Source organism: Silurus aristotelis (assembly GCF_946808225.1).
Source record: "Silurus aristotelis genome assembly, chromosome: 13".
NCBI lineage: Eukaryota > Metazoa > Chordata > Actinopteri > Siluriformes > Siluridae > Silurus > Silurus aristotelis.
The window spans coordinates 9,134,962-9,161,159 of record NC_139586.1 but is presented as its reverse complement, the minus strand read 5'-3'; the positions used below and the strand labels follow the sequence as shown (position 1 = coordinate 9,161,159).

At 37.4% G+C, this 26,198-nt stretch overlaps 1 protein-coding gene across 7 annotated transcripts in view; it reads right to left on the bottom strand.

Annotated features, from left to right (window-relative positions):
- The window catches only part of naaladl2 (N-acetylated alpha-linked acidic dipeptidase like 2), a 318,477-nt gene that overhangs the window by 251,171 nt on the left and 41,108 nt on the right, over positions 1 to 26,198 (bottom strand). The window lies entirely within an intron of this gene.

The window sequence follows — 26,198 nt, the reverse complement described above, 5'->3', positions numbered from 1 at the left end:
GATCTTACTTGGAAGCCCACATACAGGGACCTGACACTTAAGATAAATAAAGGTGGCCACTCATTCTTCTTTCAGAGCATCAATAAGACTTGATATCATAACGAGCCTGTGTTACCAAACAGCGACAGATTGTGACTGCATTGTGAAAACCACACTTCCGTACTCTGTCACTCATTTTCCAGCCTGTGGAACGATCTACAAATGGCAGTGCTACTAAAAGTAGCCATATTTCACGCTGCTGAAACTTGTCTTCAATCTTAAGTGAGAGTTCTTCCATCCTGGGAGCCATAATTTGAAGCCAGTGTGTCAGAGGCAGCAAGAGCAGAGAGCTGATTGCTGGATAAAAGGGTCTGATCATTTAAAAAAAAATCTAGAATTCATGTCTATTCATTTTGCTGTTGAGATAAAACATATTTCGGCCTCCCTTCACAGATTGCAACCTGGATGTAAAGTTGGTTACAGAGAATTTAACATAAAATAAAAAATATAAAATTATTTATTTTAGATCATATAAAGTGCTAAGTGGGTCTCAGAGGTTGCAGGTAACACAATGTGGTATCAGTGAGCAGCGAAAGTGACCAAAATGCATTGTAAAAAATAATGCACTTGAGGCTAACACATACTTATAGCACCAAGCAATCGATGTGGAACTGGGGAGGCAGAAAAAACTGTCAGAGACTGAGAAACCCACCAGGCCTCCTTTGTATATTGGACACAAATAAACATGACACCTACTGCCAATGTGAAGTGTTAAGTGTTTATATTTAGTGTAGATATGCGTCATCTGGTTGTCTGTGCTGGGGAAAAAAATCTACTTTTGGACTCTCATTTACTATATACTGTGTGTGTGTGTGTGTGTGTGTGTGTGCGTGTGTGTGTGTGTGTATATATATATATATATATATATATATATATATATATATATATATATATATATATATATATATATATATATATATATATATATATATACACAGTACAGTGTGTATATATATATATATATATATATATATATATATATATATATATATATATATATATATATATATATGTATATATATATATATATATATATATATATATATATATATATATATATATATATATATATATATATATATATATATATACACAGTACAGTCCAAAAGTTTGGACACACCTTCTCATTCAAAAAGTTTTCTTTATTTTCATGACTATGAAAATTGTAGATTCACACTGAAGGCATCAAAACTATGAATTAACACATGTGGAATTATATATGGAATTATATACATAACAAAAAAGTGTGAAACAACTGAAAAATGTCATATTCTAGGTTCTTCAAAGTAGCCACCTTTTGCTTTGATTACTGCTTTGCACACTCTTGGCATTCTCTTGATGAGCTTCAAGAGGTAGTCACCTGAAATGGTCTTCCAACAGTCTTGAAGGAGTTCCCCGAGAGATGCTTGGCACTTGTTGGCCCTTTTGCCTTCACTCTGCGGTCCAGCTCACCCCTAAACCATCTCGATTGGGTTCAGGTCCGGGGACTGTGAAGGCCAGGTCATCTGGCGCAGCACCCCATCACTCTCCTTCTTGGTCAAATAGCCCTTGATGCCTTCAGTGTGACTCTACAATTTTCATAGTCATGAAAATAAAGAAAACTTTTTGAATGAAAAGGTGTGTCCAAACTTTTGGTCTGTACTCTATATATGCTTGTTGCTGATTCTTCACAATGGATGACTATCACAACGAATGTGATGTTTGCTAGCAAATTTTACCAATTAACAACGTTTGTAATATAACATTGTATAAAATACATGTATCAGTAGACTCATTAGTGTTAAGAAATATTGATAAGTTCTTTAGCGGTCTCTGCAGTCTGTCATACTGACACATGCTGTAACAGACAAACAAAAAGCATGTGGTGTGAAAAAAATTTATCTCAACTCAGTTGCGATTTCGATTTGTTTTTGAGCTCTGGACTTTGAACATATTAATGTAGATATGACTATTAATCCTTTTCCCCACTATTTATCTTACCGCAACTAAACGCTTTTTAAACGCAAAGTATAAACATTTGCATTCATGCACACTTAATATTTACAGTAGGAAAAATTGTGAGGAAATCTAACTATGATATAAAATTGCCTCTCAGCAAAGTAAAGCTTTTTTCCAGACCAGGAGTTTACTTTAAAATTCAGGTCACCTCATGTGGCCTCTCTACCTTGAGCCACTTAAGTGCAGTTGGGGAAAAAATGTTCTGAATATCTTCCTCTGCAATTTACCAAAAACATTTTTAAAGTGCATTGGAAAAAGAAAAGAAAAGAAAAAGACACTAAAAAGAAAACGTGTTTAGAACACTATTTCCTTTCCATTTGTTAATTGTGACAAATCCTTAATCTCTATCTTTTTGCTTTAATTTCCCAGGTGTATAAGAGGTGGTTACGAGCCCGTGTTGGACAAATGAAAGATGACAGAGAAAATACACAACATCAAATAGAGCTCCCCTGACCATGCCTTTATTTAGAGGTTTATAATGAAACAATCGCCTCCCTGTGTGTGATAGATTTTGCCCTCCCTGCCCAATTAATCTTCTACTGTGGTTGAGAGTAAATTGAATTATCAGGGCAAAATATATCAGAGTAATTGACTTTTTTTTTTTATGGGTTAAAAATAGCAAAGCCAAACCAAGCACATGCTCAGAAAATAAAACAAAAATGAATACATAAAGTGAGCTTCATTTATTTAATGCACAATATTAAATTGTATTTCAATTATCAAAAAGGTAATCAGTGTTGCTAATAAGCCACAAATTAGAAAGCTATTATAGATGTATTGTGTCTGGTTATATATATATATATATATATATATATATATATATATATATATATATATATATATATATATATATATATATATATATATATATATATAATATCTTTCGGAAGACACTGTGCCAAATTTCATGTTAAATAAAATAGGATTCTTTTTTTCTTTAACTGTTTTCTTTAACAGTTCCTTCCCGCTCTTTCACAGTCTCTGTCTCTTTCCAAGCTTTGCCAATAATCCGATTTCTTTGCCAGGAAAAAAAAAACATCTATCACTTTTTATGAAACTGTAATTTATGGCCCCTATACGACATGGACCATTCGCAAGAATAATTGTTTGCATAAGTACCATTATAGCGTCGTTTCTGATCCCGAGCCGCTTTGTATTTGTGAACACACTACTCCTCTAGTGAATGAAATGTGCACACTGAGAAGAACCCATACTCTTTAATTTCATGGCTCCTTAACTTTCATACAGTTAATTTTACTTGTGCCTCGCCATATTCCCACCTATTGAGTGCACTTTCTCAAGAAAATTATGGGAGGGTTTTCAGGACAGCGGAAGATAAAGTCAACAAGTAAATCTCCTGAAGCGCATGAAAATGCTGGGACGTGTATGTGCAATGCTTTAAAAAAAAAAGAGAGACAACACCTTTATGTGAGTCTTCAAGAAAAACTTCTTAAATGTATGATATTAATTTAGAAGGCGCTCTTATGAAATGCATAAAAAAGTATGAAGTTAAACTTAACTGCCATGAAATAGAGAGAAAGGAGAAAAAAATGGTCTATTTAAATTCTGGGCAGATGTTTGCACTTTGCCTGTGTGTTGTGTTTAATGCAGTGACCACTTTCATCCTTCAATGGAGTTTAAAATTCCCTCCAGATTGCTTAATCTATTTGTGATTATTTCAATGCAAACGAAACAAAAGGCACAATGGCAAAGAGCACTTTTACAGGCCACGAATAATGAAACCCCAAACACCCACAGCCTTTTTATAGAGAAACAAATAAACTCTCAGAGGCCAGAAAAGAGAATAATGGCCCAGGAAAGAAAGTGTATTGAAGAGAAAATGCAATAATGACAGACCCACACACCTATTGTATATTGAACACGTTTTGCAGTTCCAATATAATGTAAGTTTGAGTTAGAAAAGAAAACTTGGAAAAGCAAACGTCTTTTTACAACACACACACACACACACACACACACACACACACACACACACACACACACACACACACACACACACACACACACACATGTATATATATACATATATACATATATACATATACACACATATATAACACACTACATCCTGTAAATACCAAATCTCAAATATTGCTATCTACTATATATCCTATTAGAATTATTGCCACTTTAATAAAACAAAGGACAAAAATATTTGTATAATACACATATTACAGTAAAACAGAGTACTGAAACAGTTTCACTCTACACACACACACACAAATTAAAGTTAGTATCTTGATTTTAACAAAATAAATTCTTATTAGAACTTTGTAAACCCCCATCCCCCCTGCCCCAAAATGCTAAACAATTGTCACTACTTTGTCAGTATCTGTTTTTACTTCCAGGGTATAAAAGTAACATGGCACACATTATCTTTTACTTATCCATATATCATTAAAAAAGTCATGAGAATGAGAATGTTATAAACTGAAATATAAAAACATTTCAGGCCAAAATAAGCTTAATTTTTCTAAAACAGTTGGAGCTATGAGAGCACTCTTACCCCATATAGGGAAAATGATGGTACAATTGCAAAGTTTAGTAGGCTTAGCATTTCAAATTGGTTAGACTTAGAAATGTCACCTGCTGCATGAAAACATCAATTGAATAAACTCAATTTAAACATAACATTTGTTTTAACTCAAAAACTTTACTATGTGTCATTTTTGGAAAGGTAAAAACCTTGACTTTAGCATTTAAAATTTATCATGCCAGCTGGAGTTAGATAAGAGAAATCACGTAATAGTGCTACCACATTTTACATTGTGAGTTTTAAAATGAACTTATTTCCTAACAAGCATCAACTTTTTGCTCATTCTTGGTGAGAAAATAGGAACTATGTACAACGAAAAGCGCCTACTACAACAATCAAACCCGCTGGAGGATCATTCATGCTTAATGCGTGGGAAGTGGTCTCAGTGGATAAGATTTTGGACATCTGATCGGAAAAGTCATGGGTTAAATTCCCAGCATCACTAAGCTGCCACTGCTTGGCCCTTGAGCAAGGCCCTTAAGTTTCAATTGCTCAGTTGTATAACTGATGCTGCTTAATGGCTGCTAGTTCAATCATACTCCCAAATCAACAGAAATGGTTAAAAGATTAGTCACAGTTGTAGTCAAGATCATTACAACTATATAAAGAGATATATAACGTTTACACATCCAGAATTATCGGCACTCTCATTAAAAATGAGCAATAAATATTGTATACCAAACATTACAGTAATATATAGTAATTAATCAGGCAATTCTACTTGGAATTATTTTTTTCTTTAGTATTTTCAGAATTGTTCACATGAATAAGGAATATTTGAACATATGCAAACACATTGGTAATTAATTTTATTTCTGGCTCCAGGAATCAATCTCTCTTTTTTTTTATGTATACCTTTGAAATGATTGACATGGTTACAAAACTTTTGTTGTTTAATGGCTTTCTCATTCTTTGGATTGTAAGTGAAACATATACATATACTGTGTATACAAGACATATACATATATTCTAAGATATTTCCTCTGCAAGTCAATCCAACTTTGTTAGACATTATAGAAAAAGAGTACTCTTGCAATTTCTAGGTAAAATAAATAAATAAATAATTAAATACAAATTCTTAGAAATGTAATGTAAACAAATGTAAACAAAAAAGAGGCGAATTTAAAATGTTCAACACAAAACACATTTAATCTATTATTTGCTCAAATATAAAAAAAATAAACTCCATTGAAAATTATTTTGTCTTATGTTTTTTGTTTTGTATAGCTCTCACCCATTCTAAACAATTAGATATTAGAAAAATGGTGTGAGGATTTAGAAAGAAAATAAAAACCCTAAAACCTTATCAACCAATAAAACATATATACATATACATATACATACTGTATATATGAGCTCAGAATGAAGCTTCTTGCTTGTGTCATTAATGTACTCTTCATTTAGCTATCAATTTGTGTTTCCTCCTATAAATATTGGTACTCTTCATTAACAAATACAGGAAGTAATTTAAAGAAGACTTACTTTTTTTTTTTTTTACTCAACGCACATAAGAGAAATCCTACAAATCCCATTTCACACACTGCTAAAATACAGCAGGCTCACCACACAATGTATATATTGAAGGAAAAAGCTATATTAGTCCATGCTTCTACTGTTGAAAAATGTACTGTTAAATGTAATCTGCATTCCTCAAAGGGCCAATGCCAAGAGAAGAGGGATAAATAGACTAGCTTCGTATCAGCAGACTGCAAATTCGCCATAGCTTCAAATAGGTCAGTAAGAGGAACATGTTTTTAGAGAAGAAGCAATGGTTAGATAGGGCTATATACTGTACTGTTATTTTCAATAAATTCATAGCCGGATAAAGAATAAAGGGAATATAACGTGTTTGGTGATTAAAGTCTCATTATCTAGTCTGGTGTGTAGAATTCTGGGGTTTTTTTTTCACATCTGAAAGAATGCAGATCTATCATCCCCCTGCTCAAGTAGATAAAATCTCAAACTCTGCTATCTCATTTCCCAGGGCGAACAAAGACATGTACATGACATTTAGAATTGATAAGCACAGTGTTACGTTTTTCTGGAGACCCAGAAAACAACAACAAAAAAATGTTTTGTGTATATTGCACACTCTTAAATCATTGCCATCAAACCAAAGTTGTCTAGCACATTAGCAGTGCTTGCAATTTATTATCAATTGGCAAAGATATCTTTTTGTGCTTTTGATAGGGATTGAAATATAGCACATTGTTAAATTTGTAAACAAAAATAATTGCTTATGCGGTAAGATTTTTGTGGAATTTTCAGTAATGGCAATCATTTAACAAGACTGGATGAGGAAATTGGAAGAATTTCTTTTAATCTCTCTCATGCACACACATAAATATGAATAAAAAAAATATTGGACTTGGTGAATCGCAGGTGTATAACTAACAGTACCTGCCACTGTTTAAATATTGTTTCATGTATAAATATTTTTACACTTTATATGACCCGGGAATTCATACTGCAATAAAAATTTAGCATCATCCTGTTTCTTCTGATTATCCTTTTTACAACTTGATTGGAGTCCACCTATGGTAAATTCAGTTGATTGGACATGACTTGTAAAGGTACACACCTGTCTATATTAGGTAGCAAATCCAAGGAATTGTGTGAAGACATCCAAAACAGGATTGTATCGAGACACAGATCTGGGGAAGGGTACAGAAAAGTTTCTGTATATATATATATATATATATATATACTAGCTAAAAGTACCCGTGCTTCGCTACGGAAGGCGTTCTGCTAAGTAATATGGCAATAAGCAGTAAGCACTGAGCAGGACTGGATGATCAGAGATCAGAACGTAACGTCAACAAATAACGTACTACCCCTTTGTAGTACCGGTACAGGGCAAACTACTGTGAAAATCATTTTTATTGTGCATCCAACATCTAATAAGAAACAATGTAGTAAGTTTCATTAGGATCCGTAATGTTATTTCGAAGAATTTACAATGCGTGAGAAATCGCGTTTTTCGTGAGTTAGCCGCGATCCAGGGCGAATTTTTCAAAACCCTTTCTTAGTGAGCACCTAAGACCCAAGAGGAAGGTAAGTTCCAAATTTCATTGCAATCCGTTCAGTGGTTTTTGAGATTTCGTGATGAGTGAGTGAGTCAGTCAGTGGTATTTGAGCTTTATATATATAGATATACATCCGTATGTCGTGAAGTCACCCCCCCGGTGACGGCCAGCATCCAATTTCTGACTGAATACACACATTATTTCAGAGCATGAACACTCGGGCGCTTTCCCAAAGCGTTTCGACGCAGCTCGAGTTCCTGAAAGGGAACCATGGCTGCTCATAAGGTATAAATACACAACACTCAATTTAATTCCTATATTAACTCTGTAAAGCTGCTTTGAGACAATGTCTGTTGTAAAAAGCGCTATAGAATTAAACTTGACTTCACTTGGTAGCAGCATCCTGCTGTGGGGATGTTTTTCAGTGGCACCAGTTCAGTGGTTGTCCTTCTTCCGACAAATGTTTGGTAGGTGCTAGCTATCCACTGCATACCATGAACACCTCACTTGCACTTTTGCTTTGAATCACTCATTTAGCCATTACTATTTGTATCCTGTATAAAAGTCAATTGGACCTTTACACTTGGCCATTTTTCTTACTTAAAACACAGCATCTTTAAAAATTGACTCCTAACTTTATTATTACCAATTATTAACCCCCTTGACACCCCACACACAGTGGGTTTAATGTTATGGCTATCTGCATAGCTGTTTTTCCTTTTGCAACTTGTCATCCAATTCTTGCTTTCTTGACTTTATTAACACTGGATTTCCGAAACATATTTAATCAAAAACCCCTCCTTTTCTGTTTTGTGAAGCTTATACTGAAACCTGACCTTTTTCCCCAATGTTTAAAATCACTGATTCCCCCCCCTCCTAAATGCCATTGCACTAGCAATGCCAATGCATGAGTCCCTTGGTGACATTATCATGGCAGACATTGCTAAATTCTTATCAAAATAACAAAAATACAGCACCAGCCAAAAGGATTAGCTGCAGAATCACTTAGTATATTGAAATTATACACTGCCTGGATAAAAAAGGTCAACATTCTAATATCTTGTTTGACCACCTTTTGCTTTGATTACGGCATGTATTCACCATGGCATCATTTTGAAAAGCTTATGCACTGTCACAACACCTATTACCACCTTGAGTTGTGTTAATTTCTAGCAAAGATCTTGATGATTGGAGAGTCAACCTGCTCTGTAAATTCTTTCCCAAAACTTCTCAATGGGTCTGGACTCTGGAAATATCAACAGTCTACTACAATGGTTCTCTTTCAGGAACTTGAGCTGCGTCTTCAGGAAAGACTTTGCGTTGTCCACACTCTGAATCACGTGTAAAATCTGGCCAATAGGCAAGTCATGATGTCATCGGAGGGCTATGTTACGTAAACCAGGAAGCTACAAAATGGCTGAGTGATGGAAGCGATATTAGCTTATGATTGTTTAGGTGAGTGCTTTGAGTGTAAATCTATGCAGCCATGAGCTTTAAATGCAAGCAGAATTCCGACTGTGTGGTCCTTCTTGCCAAGCTTCATATACACAGCCGAGTCAACTGTTAGCATTTTTAGCTGTGCAGCTATGAGATCATGGAGAGTGCTCTCGCTAAGGCAAAGAGGTGCCAAAGGTCGCGGGGCTCGCAGGCCGACCTGGCACAAGGCATGGAGATGGATGAATCCTCTGGGCTCTGGGCCACGCTAGAGATAGCTTGGCCCGATGAGAAGCAGAAGCAACGCGTTCCCAGCAAGTTGGATGAGCGTTTTCTGCGTCCCGTGGTTTACGGACCTGATGTCCCTCCTCGAGGGACCTCCTTGGGAAATTCCTCCCAGGAGGGATCTCCTCTCGCAGGCAGGGGGAACCCTAGTTCACCCCCACCCAGAGTTATGGAAGCTATGGCTGTTGCCCCAGGGGGCACAGTTTCTAGCAGCTGGTCTCTCTACTGAGGTAGTTGAGACCATTCTCCATTCCAGATCTCCCTCCACAAGTAGGTCGTATGCCGCTAGATGACAGCTGTTTACCACGTGGTGTGAGCACCACCAGTTAGACCCAATCAACTGCCTGGTTGGTTCAGTGCTGGAGTTCTTGCAGGAACAGTTTGCCACATGGTTGGCCCCACCCACCCTGAAGGTTTATGTGTCCAATATCGCCTTCATCAGGTTTTACGACCTTGACGTCAGATTCACTCCTGGCTACGTTGTCCCGCATGCTGGTGGTGCTCAGAGACTCTAGACAGGGACTGGTCAGTATTGCGTGATTGGACACTTTTTCCCAAAGCGTTTTGATGCAGCTCGAGTTCCTGAAAGGGAACATCTTTAGGTTACTTATGTAACCCTAGTTCTGCCATTGTCATCTTGGAATATGCCCATGCCATCAGGGAAGAGAAATCGATTGATGTATAAACCTGGTCCTGGCATAGTCAATTTTTGGGCACTTAATGTTTCTGAACCCAGACTTGACTGAAGCAACCCCAGATCATAATATGCCCCCACAGTTTTAAACGGTATGCACTAGGCATGATGTATGCCTACCGTATTAATTCTTCAGCCTCTGTTTTCTCCTGATGTGACTATCACTCTGGAACATGGTACAATTAGACTATTTCTATTGCAACTACATTATCTGACATGGTTGTTTAAAAAATAAGAAGCTTGTCAATGCATCAGTTACAGTAGGGTTAAATAATATGTTGCCAGCTAAAACTTTGATTAATCTCTCGATTGCTCTTACATATTTGCTTATCAGGTGGGGCAGGCCCATTTGTGGCCAGGCATATATAAAGTATTAAAAATGTGTTTCAGGAGAAATGTTTACTTAAAACACCTAATGTTGTATTTGTTTTGACTTCCTGCAACCAGATACACCTTTCTATTCTTTCAACTAATATACAAGCACTTTTTTACAGAATATCTCATATAAATATTGAATAATGTACTTTTTTTTTCAGCTCAACAGAATCAAAATTATTGAAAGGGGTTAGAATAAATGACTCTTTAGACATTGGGGTGTAAATTTTAAGTCCTGTGTGACTACATGCCTGCACAGATCAGTGTTTTCCCTCTTCTAATCCACCACATTCAAGTCTGTAAGGTTCGGGTAATTAGCTGATAAAGTTGAATCAGGTGTGCTAAATGAGGTCGAATAATAAACACTGCACCGGCGTGTCCCTCCTGGGTTAACAACCCATACACATCCAATCCTACGTGCCCAGCTCTAATAACACAGCATTTTGGCACTGAATCATTTGACAGTGCAGTTTAGAAAGTGCATTATTAAACAGGGAGTACATGTCAGTCATCGTTTTCATCCATTGGCTTCATATATTAGAGGCAATAATTACATCACCATGAAACAAAGGAGCCGCTCTAATAAATAAATCAAAGGAAGGGAAATGGAAAAGATTATTAACTCTATAAAAGTTGGAGTCAAGACAATAAATAAATGTATAAAAAAACAGTTTCATACCAATTTCCAATTCAGAGAGACTAATGTGTTAAATACTTCAAAGTCCCACCTTGTTTGATTATAACTAATAAATTAATAAATTAATTTTTATTTGTACCAGTGCTGTGGAATTTTTAATTGCACTTAAGACAACAACTACATCAGCATCTCTGTCACCCATAATATTACAGCATCCTTTCTTTTGTAACAACCTGCTCAAATGCTCCATGTCAGTAGCCTCCAGTGTCTCAGGCTGTTTTTATTTTTCTTCTTAAATTCTGTAAAGCTGCTTTAAGACAATGTCTGTTGTGAAAAGCGCTATAGAAATAATGGCTTGACTTCTGCAAAACAAGTTGTGTTTTCTGTAACATAATTTAGGAGGTCTCGATTGGCCTACTATAGAGCTCTGACCTCAACCTTATTAAACACCAGTGGGATAAATTGGGACTGACCGTTCCCCAGGCACCCTCATCCTACATCAGTCCATAATTTTACTAACACCATTGCAGAGGAATGAGCACAAATTCATAATCATGCATTATGGCTAAGATGCTTTGAACAGAGATGTTGACAGACAGCAAGCAACGCGGTGTAGGCAGTGTAAAATGCATTGAGGTAAACAGCAACAAAACTCAAACGCATTCCAACTTCAAGTAGAAGAAGCCAGGAAAGTGAGGAGAGAAGCGGATTTTAATGAAATCTCTCAGGAAGGAAGTGTTATGCGGAGGAGGATCAGATCTTTGTGAGCTTAAATATTTTAGTCCACATATAAGGAGTGTGTCATTCCTCACTTTCTGCCTGCCAGCAGCTGTTGCCATGACAATGGAGATAGGCTGTAGTATATGTGCACCTTTCTCAAATATTGGCTAAATCTATGGCCTGAGATAGCAATAAATATGTGAAGCTTTTAGGGGAAACATGAGGGGAAAAATGCTTGAACCTACATTTCAGTCTTTATTTGTTCTGTATTACAGAAGTTAAACAGCCGAAGGTATTTTGTAAGTATTATTTTCTTCTTTAAAATATTGTTGTTATTGGAATACACAAAGATAGTGGTGCCAATAAGAATTAGCCCTCATGAAACAATGAACAAGGAAGTGGGAAGTGGATGCAGATGCAGACCATTTATTGTTCAAATATATATTGTTAAAAATGTTAAACATACAAACACAGAAACAAAGTAATCAAGAAACCCTAACCCTAGCAAGACACTGTGGAATTCATATGACGAGCATGAAACAACAAGTGTCAGTCAAAGACAGCCATTAAATCTGAGTAAAACAGTACTTTATATAGACTGCTATAAGTGCTAGTGATCCTGAAGGTGTAGAAAGTGACATGTGAAGGTGCAGTTTCTTGTGGGAAATGAAGTCTGTGTCTATAATCTTGACTTCACCTTAGCTTCATTATTATCTAAGAGTAATGCAGCAGTACTGTAACCCTCTTCTTTTCATTTTGAACAAATCTTTTATATGACTTAGGTTAGATTATAAGATGTGTTTATTTAGTGTTTTCTGTGCATAGCTCCTATGTTGGACGTGCAGCTGGAATGATCACATCTCACGCCCTGTGAGATGCCCCATTCTCGCTAGCAGACAACGGATTAAAGTTGTCTAAATGTGTATTTTTTCAGTTTCAAATGGTTTCAAACAGCTATTTTTGTGATAAAAGCATGTCTTCCAAACACCAAGTATGTCTATAAAAAGAAGAGGAAAGCGATCAGTTTAGAGCAGAAAATGAAAATGATAAATCAGTCTGTCACTGTCATATATTATTATTATATTTTTGACTTACGATGGGGTCATAGTAATGTATTTTCAGTAAGTAGAAGGCTACCTGTGTATATATATATATATATGCACACACACACACACACTATATATAAAACTACATTAATTATATAATTTCTAATGTAATTATTAATTTTAAACAATAATACTGCACCGATAATGTTTTGCGATTTTGAGATTTGGTGGTCCCAAATGAGATTTTTCACTTCTATTGTTTTGCCCTGTTACATCAGAATACTTAACACCTGCTAACATCTCACAAGAATAATTAAAAAAAAAAAAAATGCAGCAACAACTGACACATTTGCACCAGAATTTTCAAACACATTAAAAAAAATATTTCAAAATAATAATAATAATTCTAATTTAATGTTTCAGGATGGATTTCTTTTTTTCCATGAACTGTGTAGTTTTCCATTGTTTTATAGCATTATTAAATGTGCACAATGACAGCTGGACATTTATTATTCTTTTTACATGTTATCGGTTTCCCCCTTTCTGCATTACCAGCTAGTAATGACAAACATGCCATTGAGGTCAGGGCCCTATACCAGCCAGTCATGTGCTTTTACTCTCAATATAGTGCCATGCTGAATATCAAATAGCTCTCCAGAGAGTATCATACTGTATAAAGTTTTTGTGATTAGCTGGGCAATTTTCCATCTAAGTCAGCAATGTGTACCCCTTAATAAATGCATTAATTAAAAGTTTGACACTGGTTGATGTATTGTATTGTGTCACTGCAGGCTAGGATTCAAAAGCATATCATGTCAAGAGTTTTATAGAAAGTTTTAAAAGCCTAGGAGAGTAAAGCCAAGGCCTGTAACAATTCCCTTCACTCTCTGGTTTTGTCCTCTGGGGTGTCTGGAGTTTGTTCGGGTGAGCTTCTTCCAATTATGACTTTTCTTTTTCATTAATGAGTTCACAGTTCAAAACTGCTTTTTCACAGGACGACAAGGCTTTCTGGTGCACAGATAATGATGGCCACTTCCAACTGTATCTATAGATAAGCTTTTTGTACTATATTAATTGCAGTATTTAGGAGCACTTGGTTAAGTATTGATTTGCAGTACAGACACAGAATATGCATATATCTTTTATACTAAAATTATTGTCTGTCTGTATTGGAATATTTTCCCAATGTCCATGTGGGTTTCCAGGTTTTCTTTTTACCACCACCTCCCAAACGCATCCCAGGAGTTAAACTGGATATGCTTAATAGATCCTAGGTATGTGTGTTGCTATGCAGTGGACAGATGACAGATTTCACATTTAGGATTGTCCTCCAGAATCATCACTGGCCAACATAAAATAATGATGATTAGGATGACGATATGTATCATTAAAAAAAAAAAAAAAAAAAAAAAACATGGCACAAACATATAATAGTAAAATATTGTCAATGTAATAATTACATTACATGTATAATTTATCATTGCAACAAAATAAACTATATCAAAATTTTGGAATATATTGTAACAATTTATCATGACTGATATTAGTTCACTATTTCCCAGCCTGAAATTATTAAAGCACTAACAAGTGACTATGCTTCTCTGTTCATTATAAGCCACACCAGTATAAAGAGACCTTGTTTAGAAGCACATATTCACACCTACACGTTAGCTAGAATGTATTTCTCTATTTCTGCAAAACGTGAATGCTGTTGGAGTGTTCTGACAGTGAAATCCATGTTAACAAAATGACATAGACTAAAACATTTCATTACTTCACCCATGCCACCTTTCTGCAAGCTTTGAATAAAACCCTTGTTACCACTATACATCCTGAAGAAACGGTTTCTTCTAGCCGCACATTTGTGTTCTGCAAAGTGCTATATCGATTCCAATGTACTTTCCTCTTTTTGTTCTCTAAGCAAAGTGGGCTAATACTACTGTGTTAGAACAAGAAAAAATGCACACACACAAGCATGAGTGAAAAATAAACCTCAAGCAATAATTAGCGGAAAAAAAACTAAAAAGTATTCTCTCAGCGGAGAAACAGCGGAGCTGCTGAATGTCTCACTGTGTCATATTAACACCTACAGATTAACAGAATAAGCTAGCAAAAACATCACAATCTTTCTCTGAGGGATAAATTAATTCTGTTTCACTTTACCTTACTTGAGGATAATATCCATAAAAACTGACAAACCCTACTTTCACACTAAATAGAAAGGAATATTCTAACATTTAGCATTTATATATAACAAATGATGACATGATTTAGTGACAGACACTTAATTATTGCGACAATAAGGTTGTACTTAACTGGCTGGCTAACTTTATTGACTTGGTAGAACAATCTACATCTGATTTCACATATTAATGGTGATAATATGCCACACAAAAAAAATAAAAATCTAAACTAAAATACACTATATGGACAAAATTATTAGAACACCTAGATTCTTCCCTGAACAAAGATTGTGGTAACAGTTTTATGCAATGTCTTTGGATGCATTACTGACTTCGGTATTCAGTATTGATAAAGCCTTTCCAGAAGTGCAAGCTGGCCATTCTATAGGCACTTATGCACCTTTTTATCATCAGACGTGCAGGCCTTTTGAACTGTGCACTGACGATCAACCAGAAAGCACGTCTCGCAATAGGATCTGGCAAAAAGAGATGGACCTTACCCTTTCTTCTGCCTCACCTGCCAGATCTAGGAGTGAGAGGGTATGGATGCCTCCAATCCCATGGAGGATACTCCCCCACAGCCAGTTCAGTTTGAGAAGCTGTTGGAGGTAGTGACTGCTGTAGCCAAGCGGGACATTACCTGGCCAGCCGATACACAGAAACAATGTCCTCTAAGTAAGCTGGATAAGCGTTTATTGCAACTAACATCGCTACCTCCAGGTCGGGGTTTGTCTTTTTTCCCCAGACCTACACACACGTCCTCGAATAATCCATAAGGCCTTGTTCCTGCCCACCAAGCCTCTAAGAACTACTTTGGCTTTGGTGAGCAAGGCTGCCTGCACACAATGGATCTTATGAATATGGTCAGAGGTGGCAAATGTACACACATCCTTTACTTAAGTAGAAGTACAGATACTCATGTTTTAAAATACTCGGGTAAAAGTTGAAGTACTGATTAAACTTTTTTACTTTAGTGAAAGTAAAGAAGTTTTGGCTCTGACATGTACTTAAGTAAAAAGTAGTTATTACTGCTACCTGTTTTAGCTGTTAACCTGACCTCACATCATAGATAGATAGATAGATAGATAGATAGATAGATAGATAGATAGATAGATAGATAGATAGATAGATAGATAGATAGATAGATAGATAGATAGATGGATGGATGAATAGATGGATGAATAGATGGATGAATAGATGGATGGATGTGATAGCCTAGTGGGTTAATGTCAGTATCCCCACAAGGATGAGTTTGAGAGTTTGATTTCTGGTTGAGCTGGTTGCTGTGTTGGTAAATAAAACCTCTGGACCTTGTCCCCTCTGAAAACATTTCAAATCTGTCCTTTCTGTGTTGGATTAATTTCTTGATTTCCTGGTCTTTAATGAAAGATAACTCCACCAAAAAAAGGCACTTCTGTGGTAGCTCAGTGGGTTAAGGCTTGTGCCTGAACATGGTCCTCAATATAGTCCACGCTGGTGATAAGGTTTTAAAGCCAGTCCTACATGCCTTCTTTTTTACTGCGCTGGCATGAAACAAAGTATGAACCCTCCAAAAAGCACACATGCTTTTCAGCAGCGGTCGCGCAGTGTTTTAAGGCTTGTGCCTCATCTAAACATGCTTCCCAGTCTGATCTTTTCCATAGTTCAGTCGGTTAAGGCTGGTGCCTCGCTGATGGTGAGGATCAGGGTTTGAATCCTGCGAGTTGCGATGTAGGTTATGTTCCTGCTTCCTAAATCTTTCTTTAGCTTTATATTCTTGTGTTGATGGTTTAAAGGTAGATAGACCTGCTCTAAACAACCTTCCTGACCTGTCTTCCCTGATGGTTCAGTGGGTTAAATCAGGTTTCTTGCTTTTGGTGTGGTTCAGGGTTCGAATCCTGCTTTCTGTCTGCCAGTCACGATCAGGATTCACTTCCTACATCTTTCTTTAGCGATATATTTTTGTTTTTAATGGGTTGAAAAGAAAGATAGACCTGCTCCAAATAAGCTTCCTAGCCTGTCCTCACCATTGGTTCAATGGGTTAAGGTTGGCATCTCGCTGGTGGATCATGGTTTAAATCCTGCTTTCTTCCTGTTATTTACAATGTTATACAATGAGTTCAACTTGTGCTACTTACATCTGTATTCGTTCCCTACATCTTTCTTTACCGTTAAATTCTTGTGTTGATGGTTTGAAAAGAATGATAGACCTGCTCTAATCAAGCTTCCCATCCTGTTTTTTTCTGATGGCTTAGTGGGTTAAGGCTGGTTCTTTGCTAATGTTGGTGGTCAGGGTTCAAACCTGGCTTTCTGTCTGCTAGTCATGAAGTAGGTTAAATTCCTGATTCCTACATCTTTATATTCTTGTTTTGATGGGTTAAAACGAAAGATAGACCTGCTCTAAACAAGCTTCCCATCTTGTCCTTCCTGATGGTTCAGTGGGTAAATGCTGGTGCCTCGCTCATGGTGTAAAGCAGGGTTCGAATCCTGCTAGTCACGTTATGGGTTTGCTTTCTATGTCTGTCTTTAGCATTATATGCTTGTGTTGATGGTTTAAAAGAAAAGATAGACCTGCTCTAAACAATCGCCGCAGCTGGTCCTTCCCGATGGTTCAGTGGGTTAAGACTGGTATTTCACTGTTGATGGGGTTCAGGGTTTGAATCTTGCTTTCTGTGTTTCAGTCTGGTCTGAATTTCTTTCTTTGAAGCATGAAACAATCGATAAACCCCCCCAAAAAAAGAAGGTGCCTTGTGGGACTTAATGGCTTTGTAATAAAAGCCTTGCCCCTGAGCTCAAAGGTTGCTGGTTCGAATCTGGCTTGTCCCCACACTGGGTAAGCTGTGTGGAAAGTAGTGACTGGTGAGCAGTTAGGTAGTTGAATGTATACACAGGCTGTGACGACCTGCTGCTTCACAGCCTCAGAAAAAGTGAGGGTGATAGGTTTTTGGCAGAATTTTTCCCTATATATGTAAAACTAAGTCGATACTTTTTTTTTGAACGTTTTTGCTTCATAACCCCCCTTTTTTAGCTTCTCAGATACCGGGGGGGCAGCTGCCCGGATAGTGCCCCCCTGCTTTAGGATACGCCTTCCTAAACCACATCCAACCTTCCACGCAGCCATTTCTGACAATTTCCTTACTACGGCCACCAGAACCTTCCACACTCTTAACTTCGAGCCCTGGCCGGGGTTTGAACCGGCAAACTCTCAACCCAGAGGGTAATGCTCTTCCAATTGAGCTACAGGATCTCCTGCAAGAACCTGATTTTTAGGACCTTTTTTGGTTCTTTTTAAAAACTTTTTAAACAATTTAAAGGAAAGCTAAGGGGTGGAAATCGAACTAGGTGAGTCAGATAGCAGCGACCACTTCACTGACCATTACACCAACAGAGGAGAGGCAAAGAAGCCTTTGCTTATTGGACTCTTGGCTTTTCTATAGTTAGGAGACCAGTGTTTTCTCTTAGATCATGATGGTAGAGGGTCAAAACATCTCCTTCCTGTACATTCTCTCAGTAACTCGAAGTCTATGAGAAGTGACTCAGGTACAAGAACCACATCTCCAACACCTGCACCACTGATATACCATGATTTGCCAGCAACCAATTTTAATGATCTTTCATTGTTCTGTTTTTAAAAACTTCTTATAATGTTCAATATGAAACTAGAGGTAAGAATCGAACCAGGAAAGTCTTTCATCATAGATCACTAATGGCATTACTTCAAATAAGCATTAAAGACAGAGACAAAGACAAAGAGACACAGACACAGCTTTAGAAAGAGTGAGAAACAAATAGAGACAGCAAGAGAGAGACATATACAGTGAGACAGAGACATTTACTAAAAAACAGAGACAATTAGATAGAGAAAATAGAGGGACAAAGATAGCGAGATATAGCCACTTCCTGTTGGAAGTGTTTATCCCGAGCGACTCTTAATGATCTCATTTCCTAAATGAGCAGTAGTGAGTTAAGGGCTTGAACTTAACTCACTAACAGGTGCCAAAAACTGGCAGCTTGGAGGTGTTAAACATGTATCATATGTACAGCATGTGATTATATATGTAAGCATATGTACAGTGATTAAATATAAAGGCTATATCAGTGCAAAGACGTGTGGACATCATTTAGAGCCTTTACTATGTTTCCACACGGACAGTTAATGAGGTGATACTGGAGAAAATGCACCTCTTCAAGTCATGTCAGGAAGCTTTTATATATATAAAATTATAGACATTTTACAGATTTGAATGATGTATTGTTTTTATCTGTACGATCAATAAAGACAGTAAGTTTTTGTCGCCATTATGAGGGAAAAACCCACAAAAATTTAAATTGTGAGAATCATGGCGGATTTTGGTGTTTGATTTGAGACTCAGAAATAAAACAAAAGTTTACTGATTAAAAATATTTTTATCTGGAGTTTATTTATTTTATATCTAAGTAAAGAAAGGAAAATTTTGTGCCGTTTAAAATAATTTTAATTTTGACAGCCAAATATATATATATATATATATATATATATATATATATATATATATATATATTAATACAAAATGAATTAAAAATGTTGTTACCTAATGAATGTGTCCAGGCTGAAGATCCACATATAGAACACAAGCAGAGAAAAGATGATGATGATCAGGAATGTGTCTGTTCTCAGTCATGTTTACATCACTGACTCCCTCTGTCTCATCCACATTAACCCCAAACATCTTACTGCCTTCTGTGGTAAGTGAGAGTCAGGATTTTATACACCAGCAGATCGAAAAAGATGCGCAGTAACAGGAAATTGGTTGTTCAGCTGAAATCGGCACGCAGTGAAAATAAAAAAATTATATTTCACCAAATCAATGGATTAAAACTAAAGTAACGAGTCTGTTTTGAAAATGTAAGAAGTAAAAAGTACAGATATTTGTGTAAAAATTTGATGAGTAAAAGTAAAAAGTTGTCCGAAAAATAAATAGTGGAGTAAAGTACTGATACTGAAAAAATCTACTTAAGTACAGTAACGAAGTATTTGACTCCGTTACTTCCCAACTCTGAATATGGTCATTGAGAAATTCCAGGAGGCTAAAAAAAAGTCGGCGACATTCTAGTAGTTCCTCCCTTGCTGCTCTCATGGAGCTGCTTGGTGGGCGCAGTCCCAACCCCAGCCCCAGCCCAGCACAAATGCTTGTCATCGTGCAATTCAGAGACGGAGTGTCACCACTCGTGCTCCCCCAGAAACTAGGGACCCTGGGTGGAGTTCCAGGCTGAGGTTCAAGGAACTCGCAGATATGAGTACCGTTATTTTTAATAAGAGGGTTTCGGCAAAGAGATTATGATGAGTCAGGAGTTTTTACGGTCTCTGTCAGGATGGGGGGACGTGCACCTCAGTACACGGTGCCCGCCCCTCCTTGGTGCACTCATGGGATCTGCTCGTTAACCCTGCCACAAGTAGTGCTTCAGGGCACAGCCATCTACAACGTGTACTCCCTCAGCCTCCGCCCAAGAATTTAGCAGATGGGGTGGCTTGACTCATCTCAGGAGGCCCCTAGAGCTGCGCCAGGATATAGCCCCGGCTCTAGGCACACCAGAGGTCAGTCTTGAGAGACTGATTCCTTTAGGACACTATCTGGCAGCCTGGAACACCTGCTGGACATGTTTAGTGGGTCCTGTGCACTGTAGAGAAAGGCTATTTCAAATCAGTTCGAATCTCATCCCTGTTCAAAGAAGTGTGTCCCACCCTGGTGGGGTCTGAGCAAGCTCTGGTTATGAAATAAAAAGTTCAATCTTTCTTGAGCAAGCATGCCATCGAGGTGGTCCCTTCATTAGGCAATGAGCACAGGTTCTACAGCTAGTACTTTACAGTTCCTAAAATGCATGGGGAACTGTGTCCCATTTTAGATCGATGTCAGCTGAACCGCTCCCTATTGAGACTCATTTTCAAGATGCTCACCCTGAAACAGGTCATGTCCCAAATTAGGTCCAAGGACTGTTTTTTCACGATAGAGCTAAAGGATGTTTATTTTCACGTATCCATCCTTCCTTTACATGAGAATTTCTTAAGGTTTGCTTTTGGGGCAAAGCTTACCAATATCAGGTCCTTCATTTCAGCCTTGCACTCTCACCCCACACCTTCACAAAATGTGTGGATGCGGCTCTGGCTCCTCTGCATACTGAACTACATAAACGACTGGGTAATATTAGCTCAATCAGAGCACCTGGCGACCAGGCATTGAGATGTTTTTCTCTTTGAGAAAAAACATTGAGATGGTTTTCCATATTAAGGAATAGGGGTTAAGATGATTCAGCCCTTATGCATGTGTAGCTGTCTTCTGTACAAGTCGAGGCTATCCTCACGGCTTTCAAAAGAGTGAGAAGGCCAGCTACTCACTGTGAAGCAGCTTTAAAGATTACTGGGTCTGATGGCAGCTGCATCCAATGTGTTGCCACTTGGCCTCCTATAGATAAAACCCCTACAGTGGTGGCTCAGGGACAGAGGGTTCTCCTGAAAGGGCAACCCACTCCGCACAAGCAAGGTCACACCGCGAGCCTTAGACATGTGGAGAGATCCCGGGTTCCTGTTACAGGGCTCTTGTCTGGGGCTCAATGTCTACCTAATGTTAACAACAGATGCCTCCCTCACGGTTTGCGGGGTGGTTATGAGTAGCCCCTCTGCCCAAGGTCTATGGAAAGAGCCCCATCTCTCGTGGCACATGCTGGCTGTGCTTCTAGCATTTAAGCATTACCTCTCAGACCTAAGGGACCATCATATGCTGGTCTATACAGACAACACAACGGTGGTTTCCTACATCAACCACCAGGGGGGTCTGAGTGCTCGCCTCATTTACAAACTGGCACAACAGATCCTATGGGCCCAAGTGAAGCTGCTCTCACTGAGAGCACTATACATCCAGGGGCGTATCATGCTCCACTTGCCAAGCAGTTGCTAGGGAAAAAAACAGTTAGTGACATGTTTCCTCCACAGTACCCTGAGGCTGAGAGTGCCTGTATGGGACCTGACTGTTGTTCTGAGGGCCTTGTCTAAGTCTCCCTTTGAGCCCCTGCCCAAACTGCCCTTTTTTAACAGTGAAGACTGCAATTACCCTTTCCATGAGCCCCTCCTGTTTGGAGTTTACCCCAAACCTGGCTAGTGCCTTTCTTTACCACAGATCGTGGTATGTTACTAAGGAACAGCTGTTTGTCTGCTACAGTCCATATTAAAGGGATTTTCTGGCAATAAGCAGACCCTCAGTAGATGGATTCTGGATGCTATCCACTCTTCCTATAAGTTCTCTGGTTTCCCCACTCCTCACTCCCACTCATTTATTTTTTTTTTTTTACCAAAATTTAAGTTTGTCCAAATTTTTTAAAATCAGGGTTTTAAATTAATATACAAACCATGTTCCAACTGTCACATAAGGTTCCTATATTATTTTTCCTTTAAAAGTTTTTCTAAAGGAACAAGAGAATATAGATTTTTTTCCCCTCAAGCCTGTTTTGCTTTTGAGTGACCAACTTCACTGCTTTTGGAAAAGAAATAACTCTCAGAAGGTACAGGTGATGCAATGGTTCTATGATATATGACAGACTAACAGAATATAGGATGAACAAAGGCAAAAAAAAATAATGTTTTCCAGTTGCCGTTAAGTAAATCTTCTATATACAACACTAAGTGAAAAAAGTGACACATTATAGTGACTTAGATGGTTTTTGTGTTCTAAATTGATAATCAAAGGAATTAACCAGTATAAGTAGTTCTTAGGTGCTTTTTTCATTTAATCATATGCTACAACAAGCATGGGCATGTGCAATGAATACTAAGTAGTAAAATCATTCAGATTCAACATTCATGCAGCTAAGTGAAGAGCATTACGTTTACATCGTAACTGTGCTTTCTTCATAGTCCTTTTCTGTGGATCTTCATGTGTGTGCATGTGGCTGTTATATACTTTATCACAGTCATCATTATTCCACAGTAATAGCTTGTGGATGCTTGTTTTGTATGTGCATGTGTCCAAGTAGAACTGTGACAAGGTAGAATAATTAAAAAAAGAATGAATTACAGTATTAGCAGACCTTACTTCATAGGTCCCCATGGGCTCTCATTTAAGAGAACGATGGTGGCTAATTAAGGAAACATTCAGGTTAGCAAGACTCTACCTAATATTTTCCGGTCCATCTTCTAATGATACAGTCCTAATGACTTAATTAGTCTCCTATGAGGGACATGGAGAGTACATGCCAGATGTTCTTTGACACATAACTAAACAGCATCTGTTCTGCCTTTAAGCATAGTGGCAAGTTGGACTGCTCAGTGATGAAGACTTGCACGCACATGAAAAAATCCTAAAAATAACAATAATGAAGAAATGGCATGAGAGTACGTCTCTAGTCTTCAATGCTATGTGAAAAGGTCAAAGGAGTCGGAGACAATTGGTAGCACTTGGGTAGCGGCTGGAACTGGAAGAAAAAATATGCCCTATCTGCTTGAATTTCGCTTTGTGAGAGTGGCCTGATGTGTAGATAATAGCTTGATGAAAGCTTTTGAGTGGCAATGCAAACATATAATTCTGGATTTTAGAGGTTCTTTCCTTGTCCATACAAAATATGGCCTAAAGCACAGCTGCTCAAGCTCAAGGACTCCTTATCTGTTCGCCTTTGGAGACAATTGCTCAGTGCAAGGTATTGATCATGCCTCTTGTGAAGCAGTCCTTGTGGACCAGCTGCTTCAGCAAGAATCACTTTGTGATACCTTTATTTGGAAGAAAATTGAGAGGTGACATTGCTGTAGCAGTAGGAAAAGACATGGACAGTGGACAAAGGAGTTCTCAATCTGATTCCACTATCACAAACGCAATCGCTAACATCTACAGGGAAGCACAAAACACTGACTGGTCAAGGTCAAAGTAGAGTCAACAAAAGAATGATGGCTACAGTGACAACAACAATACACTGGAGAAAATAATGTAAGTTACCTCAGTTTAGATGTAATGTGTATATATATATATATATATATATATATATATATATATATATATATATATATATATATATATATATATATATATAATAATATATATATAATAAGGGGTGTTATGATACACGTAGTCTTACCAAAAATGTCAGTGCAGGGTTTTCGTATACAATTCTTTTTGCATGCAGAACCTCTGGAGTGTATTAAGTGGCAGACAGCAAGTTTGTTTAGTTTGCACCTCGAACTTTGAATGCATTTTTTTTTTAAATCGTCAATGAACTTAAAAAGATACATAATGCCAGGGGTAAAAGAAGAAACTAGAGTTAGCACAGTGTCACTGTGGCTACTCTGGAAATAATATTTGTTTTGCGCATGCATGAAAATGCTAAAGAATCAATAGTGCTAGCATTAGCCACTAATCAGGAAGTGGCTAGCAGCTAACGCTAGCACTATGGATTCTTTATTAATTAGAATAGCATTTATTTTTTACACAAAGCATAGCACTGAAATAATTTTCTTTCTATATCCCAGCTTGTTTAGAACCTGGGGTCAGCTATGGACCAACACCCCTGAAGCACACAGGGTTAAGGGCCTTGCTCAAGGGCCCAAGAGTGGCAGTTCGGCAAGACAGGTGCTTGAACCCCTGACCTTCCAATCAGTAACGCATCGATTTCTTTAGCGTTTTATGTCCAACTTCAAGAATTTCTCTTGAAAGGAGAAAATCCTGACAATTCCATATATTTAGGGAGTGTATGAATTAAGTTTGGGAGGAATTAATACATTTGTTAAAGTCTGCTGAAATAAGTAAAATAGTTAGAAAATCATATTATTAAATGTAAAACATGCACACACACACACACACACACACACACACACACACACACACACACACACACACACACCCAAATGGGGTCTAAACCCATTTAAGACAACTACCACTGCAACTGTGGCATGTACATCATCTGGAGCAGTTCAGAATCAATATTTATCAATTACATGACAAAAAACATTAAAGATTTGAATTAAATACAACCTACTCACCAGAGATGCCACTGGGTCTAACAAATGTAAACTATTGAACTTAAAAAAAAATTTTTTGTGTGTATTAAATGTTTTTTTATCAGTGTAATTTGTGCCAATTAATTTTTTTAATCAATGTAGTAAAAAATTGTATTGCATATTAAATTTTTTGCAATTGCTTTATTCTTTATTTAAAAAAAAATTAAATTAAAAATGTATTATTTAACCAAGCCGGTATTTTATATAAAATTGTTTTAAAAATGTCTTCTTCTTTTGGCTTCTTCCATTAGGGGTTGCCACAGCGGATCATCCGTCTGAATAGCCCCCGCCCCTGTCCTCTACATCTGCCTCTTTCAAACCAACTACCTGCATGTCTTCCCTCACCACATCCATAAACCTCCTCCTTGGCCTTCCTCTTTTCCTCCTTCCTGGCGGCTCCATCCTCAGCATTTTCCTACTGATATACCCCATGTCCTTCCTCTGCACATGTCCAAACCATCTCAATCTCGCCTCGCTTACTTTGTCCCCAAAACATCCTACATGTGCTGTCCCTTAGAAGTAAACTATTTAAATTTAGAATGTTGATGATCAGAAATGTTAAGAATAAAAAAAAAAAAAAACCTATATATATATATATATATATATATATATATATATATATATATATATATATATATATATATATATATATATATATATATATATATATATACAGTGAGGAAAATAAGTATTTGAACACCCTGCTATTTTGCAAGTTCTCCCACTTAAAAAAAGTTTGAAATTTTCATCGTAGGTGCATGTCCACTGTGAGAGACATAATGTAAAAAATAAAATCCAGAAATCACAATATATGATTTTTAAACTATTTATTTGTATGATACAGCTGCAAATAAGTATTTGAACACCTGTCTATCAGCTAGAATTCTGACCCTCAAAGACCTGTTAGTCTGCCTTTAAAATGTCCACCTCCAGTACATTTATTATCCTAAATTAGATGCACCTGTTTGAGGTTGTTAGATGCATAAAGACACATGTCCACCCCATACAATCAGTAAGAATCCAACTACTAACATGGCCAACACCAAAGAGCTGTCCAAAGACACCATAGACAAAATTGTACACCTCCACAAGGCTGGAAAGGGCTACGGGGAAATTGCCAAGCAGCTTGGTGAAAAAAGGTCCACTGTTGGAGCAATCATTAGAAAATGGAAGAAGCTAAACATGACTGTCAATCTCCCTCGGACTGGGG